The following is a 6001-nucleotide window of genomic DNA, read 5'->3' as shown; positions in this document are numbered from 1 at the left end:
ACTTAGTTGTTCTCAGGCAGAAGCCAGGCTGTGAGGGGAAACCTCCTTTCTCTGCAGGCACCTGTTTGTGTCATGGAACTGTGATCCTTGACTTTGAAATGTGGTGAATGATGGTAGAGAAAGGGGGTAGGGTGCTGACATCCATATAAGAAATTAACTACTATGAAATTCTGATCATGTTAAAATGTGTTACCTCACTTGTGGTGCTGGGTCTCCTCATCCTCTCCAAGAAGATGCGATCCATTACTGAACACGAGGTGCCCCTCTTACCCAAGGAATTTGTAACAAGACTAGGTCCATAGTGGTTCCTAGTTCTTCCCTCCCAGAGTAAAAGCTGCTTGAGACTTAGGAGTTGCTATGGACTGAACCTTAGTTGATAGCTGTTGTTTTAAGTCTGAAGTCCAAGGAATGTGATGCACTTGTGCAAAGGGATCCAGAAGAGGTAGCTTTTAGTTGGTGTTTCAGAATAGGGGGAGAGAGGATAGGTACCATGGAATACCAAAGTGAAGGACTCAGTATCATTCAACAAAATTTTCTCTTCTTTCATATCCTAAGTAGCTTCCATTCCCTCACCTTTTCAATCAGAATTATAAATCTAAGCCTTCTGGTAAAGTAGGAATGCTTTTAAAAAAGCTTTTATTACTAAGGTAATCATTTTGAGATGTAAAAATTTAACTAGTTCTCCCTTACTGTGTTTGGGTGTTGAGAAGACCATTTCACGGTACCAAGGATTTCTACCTAGAATGTGTTTTTTGGAGGTAGACATACAGGGAGCCCTTCCCCTTTCACAAATCACATCACTCAAGAGACATGTAAAATGATAAGCATTCCCTCCCCATACCAGACAGTGGCCAAAAAAAAAACCAAAAAAAACTGTGGGGCTGGGTATTTCACAAATCAAGCCAGCCTCCTGGTGCTTGGAGGTTTCATTCACTGTTAACCTGCACAGGATGTAAAGAAAAGAAAAGTCACAGTAGGCACTCTTTACCAGGGAAATAAGGCAGTATTTGAATCACAAGATATATTTTTTATTATCTGCTACCATGGATTCAATGATCTGTAGAGCTTTTTCACTCATTAGCTGTCAGGGTATGAAGGTCTGACAGCCTGTAAAGATAAAGATATTTATATTTTTGTATAGTTGTTTTCATAGATTTCTCAAAGGCTGAAGTTTTCAACCTAGAAGATGAGATTTGTATTGAGTATAGAAATGATGTTTCCTATCTAGTTTGTAAATAATCATGGTGCACTTGAGGGGTCTCTTGGAAACTCCTGGGGGCAAGAATCACTATTCTGAAAATGTATAGACTGGGATTTAGCTGCTGCATTTTGCCTTTCTTAAATAATTATATTTTGGAATGTAATCCCTGTTCTGTCTTCATTGACAGGATTTGCTTGTGTTGTGAAACAATAACACAAGAGCTTCCAGTGCCTGGGCTGTGCCTAGGCAGTGCTGTTTCTTCTACATCCCCTGCCTTCTTTATCCCAAATCCCACTCAGCATATCTTCAGAACTAGGTTATGAAACCAACTTTGGAATGGTCCTAGCCAGCTAGTGAACTATTAGCTCCGTGGTTGGTTCCCTTTCTAGTAACTCTGGTAATAAACAGATTGAAAAGGGTGGGAAAGTTTCCTCTGCGAATTGCACCGGGAACACATTCTTTGTTGGTTTTTTTTTTTATGCTACTTGCCTTTCTTGACCTCCTCATCAGCCTCCAGCCTTTCCACCTCTAAAGGTTACTGAAGGAGCTTGAAGTAGGTGATGAGTGCCCCTCAGCTTCTCATTATCCCTCCCACTTCTCTTTACCCAGGAGATTTCATTCAATGCCTTAGCCAAGGAATCCAGCACCTGTCTTCCCTGCTAATAACTGTCCTTGGAGATGCTAGTAGTTTAATCCAGGTATAGCAGTTTCCCATTATTTCTTTGCTTGTCTTGTCCTCGTGTTCCCTCCTGACTTTCCAAGGCTCTTAAAGCTTTTGAGGGTCAGCCAAGGAGCAGGCAAGTGAGCGAGTAATCCTCAGGAAAAGAAGGACCATTCTGCTTCTGAACACTGTTCCCTTTTTTAGAAGAAAATAGACAAATAGGTAGTATTCATTTCTTGATGGGAAGATATTTGACTGTTTATGGAAGATGTCCAGAGAGAAATGAGAGATGATCCAGTGTGTTCAAGGAAGGCTGCAGATGTCATTATTAACCCCCCCCCCCCCCCCCCCCCCCGCCCAATAATGGTGTTTGCAAGACCTCTTAGAACTAGGGAGTTGTTAGGGCTAATTTGAGGAGGGCTCAGTCTTAAGAACAATCCTACAGTCTTGAAAGAAATCTAAAGATCTCCAAAAACTCCAACCCTTTAAACCTTACCCCAGGAGAAATTGATCTATGAAAATTCATGTGTGACTATGAAAGATGTAGTTGAGTGAAGAGTTGAGGAATTGGGAAGATAGTGAGCTCTCACCCTAACTATAAGAAGCATGATCTCAGTAGACCAATAATTCGCCTTTTTATACATCTGTAAATAAATGGAATGTTTTTAAGAATATAATTATGTCAGATTTAGCTTTTTCTTTTATATATTAAATATATATCTTTCTTTCTCTGCTTTTGAAAAATGACTATTTTTTTAGAAACCTAAGAACAGAAGAAGTTTGGTCAGTGGGAGAATGTATAAACTTGAAATAAATCAGTTACAATAATTAAAGCAGGACTTGGTGTTGCTAGGTTTGTGCTGAGTTGTAATAGAGAATTCTGATGCTCTGAGACATCTGGGAGGGGTTCCACTGAAGGAGTTTAATCATAGGAATTCTTACTGTTTTCAAAGTTTCTGACATGCCATTTGGGGGAGGTTTTTGGTATTCTAATCTTTGCAGCATGTTTTATATGGAGAATTTGAAATTTCATACAACTTGATGGCAAGTATTTGTCTCAAGAAGTCATTCTACAGTGAAGAATGGCTAGCCTCCTAGTACCAGTGTGAGCAGGGTATAACATACCTGTTACCCATAGTACCCATAGTCTTAGTGGCTAAGGACAATAGATGTTGTTAAAGCAAGCTATAGGTTAACTAGTGTCACAGTTTACAAAAATTTTTATTAAAGGAGTCCTTTAGACACTAAACTAAGGTCACTAACAGATCAAGTCCAGTTATATAAACTTCATACATATCACTGTGTGTAATGTTTTTTCCCCAGAATTATGAGATACTAAAAACAGGCCTTTCTATAACAAGTTTGAAACCGTTTTGAACACAGAAGAAAGGCAGACAATCCATATATTATTTGGAGCAGGGTTTAGTAGTATAGATAGTTTTTTCCCTCTGATTATACTAGTTGAGATATTGGAATGATATCAGGTGAATTGAGAGGTAAATGCACTTTGAAGATAGTCTGAAAAATGATGACCCTTATTCCTCACTCTCAGATTAAAACAAAAAACAATGCACAGAGGCACAAAGTAGGCACATTTTCAGATACTTTTATAGAGAATGATTGATAACCAAGAATCAGATTTATTGCACAGAATTGTTGATTTTTAAGAAAATATAAGGGCATCAGTATTTCATGTTGTGTTATCTCTAATGAAATTTTCCATGAACATGAATTGCTGGGTGCAGAGAAAATTAAAGCTGAGGTATATATACACTTACTGCCATTTGGAGAAAAAGTAAAATGCTTTTTTGAAATTAAGTTAGAGGGAAATAATTTGATACATACAACTTTTGAACTGAGGCATAATTGTAGCATATTGTAGCATATGACTGAACTGCTCTACAAAGATATGCTAAGTGCTGATTAATAGGGATGGAAGTGTGTGGAGGGTGAGAAGGCTAAACCGTGGGATGAGTTGAAATTTGGAGACAAACCTAAACTACTAAATTCTGTCATTGTAAACTGTGCTGTTAGATTTTGTTAAATAAGAAAGCAGTCTTGGAAGCACTGTTTTCAGATCCTTCCTGTTTCCAACTGCAAACATTGGTCTCAGCTGTCCCACAGTGCCTTGCATGTAAAGGTGCTCAATAAATATTTGAATTGATGAGCAACTGTTTAGCCTGTTAGTTTTCCAGGATCTTATAACTGCACCTATTTGCATATTAAGCCTAGGGTAAATTTAAAAATCTGATCTAATTATGATCGTGAAAACAGACAATTGTATACACCTTTCCTAGATGTGGAATTTTAGAATCTGACAACCATGTATACATATTGAGGACATAGACAAGTGAATAAAATGTGAAATAGCATATGAACAATGAAATATATGTTTAAGGGTCAGCTGCATTTTGGACGGTGGGATAGCAATTATTTGAAGAAAAGTCTATTTACATTGGACCTGGGATGATTATTTTCTGAGCCTACAAGCCTATTTCCAACATTGGTACTTAAAAGTCTACATGGTACATATCCTAGACTCAATTGTGAAGAATTAAAAATATGTGATGTTGATCCTAGACTGGAAGTATCCAGATTCTAGACTTCAGTCTCTTCATTACACTGTTCTCAGTTGGTTTTTGCCAGATCATCTTAGACAATGAAAGCAGGAGCTTGTATTGTTTCTGTAACTTCAGCTTCAGATGGGAGTAATTTGGGGAACATTTTTCTGAAGAGGATAAACCAAGTAGCTTTGGATAGGAAATGACCAGTGACTTTCCTGGCCATGAGTGGTTAGGTGAGAAATGATCCAGATAGAATTAAGGACAGCTCTAATGGGTGGAGGTGAGATTTACTAGGGAATGCAGCACACAAGGACGGACACCAGGTGGCACCCTTTATCAGCAGTACTACATTGATCCTCCACACACACACACACACACACACACACCCCCGCCCCCGCCTGCCGCCATGGAGGCAAAATCAGACTAGCGAGGAGTAAAAGGAACCAGCCCCCTATTTATACAGTTATGGCTAATGACCCTGACCACCTCCTCCAGATTTGAAAATACCATTTTATATTTCATTACCTCTGCAATGCATGGTTGAAAGGAAGGAAAGGTCATTCCTCTGGTAGCTATTGCCAGTTGGTTTTCCAAGAGGTGACTTCCCTGATCTTTGCCTCTGGTAGCTATTGCCAACTGGTCTTCCAAGAAGTGACGTTTATGTCAACTTGTTAGCTTTACAGTCCTCACAGAAGTATATACCTGTTCTGCCACTTGGCAGTGCAAGAGCCACTCACAGCAGTAGGTTTAAGAGTTTTTCCCTTTTGCTAACATGTCATCTCCCCCAGGGTTCCCCTAAGGGTCTGGATCAGATAGGAGACATACCAGTGTACTTTCTCTGGAGCCCAACTGTTGGAATAGGTTAACCTTTTTGTAAGGTAATTTCTCTAGCAACTAGGCAGAAAAGCACCTAGAAAACAAACAGGTTGAAACACGTATTAAGTAATAGGCAACGGTGTTTCTGTGCACACTCTGCCATTCCCCCAACTTCTCTCCCCCACCCGTGAGCTAGAAAAACTTTTACTATTGAATCTGGTGCCAACAAGCTTGACAGTGATCTCGCCAAAGTAACAGTATCAAGGAAAAGAGTTCGTAAGTTTTGACAGGAACATGGAAAATGGCTGGAGCAACTGGTTAACTGGATGAGAATGAGATGGAACATTGGAGGCTAAAGAAAACATGAAACCAATACGTCACATCGGCACATTGACCCGACCGCCCCCTTCCCGCCGAAAGCTTTATCCTAGGCTATCAGCTCCTTCCTCTTCCACCGCGGCCAATCAGGTTGCCTCGTTCAATACACTTCGTAGGGATCGACCTACTCATGAAGAATCATTTCCATGTAGGTCAACGCGCCCGGCAAGCGGCGAGCAGAATTTATTCTAGCCACTTTAAATCCCAGCGCTTAGGAGCAGACTTTATGGCTGTACCCAGTCCTGTAATTCTGAGCTAGGAGTTAGTTTCAGCTCGGTCCCCCGGGCCTATTAAAAGCCAACCATAGTGCCGCTGGGGGCGTGGTTACCGTCCTGTTAGGGTTCTGGGAAGTGCGCTTCTCTGGGGGAACCAGGCCTGATA

Source organism: Capricornis sumatraensis, chromosome 2, assembly GCF_032405125.1.
Source record: "Capricornis sumatraensis isolate serow.1 chromosome 2, serow.2, whole genome shotgun sequence".
NCBI classification, from domain to species: domain Eukaryota; kingdom Metazoa; phylum Chordata; class Mammalia; order Artiodactyla; family Bovidae; genus Capricornis; species Capricornis sumatraensis.
Note: the sequence above shows the minus strand (reverse complement) of the source record.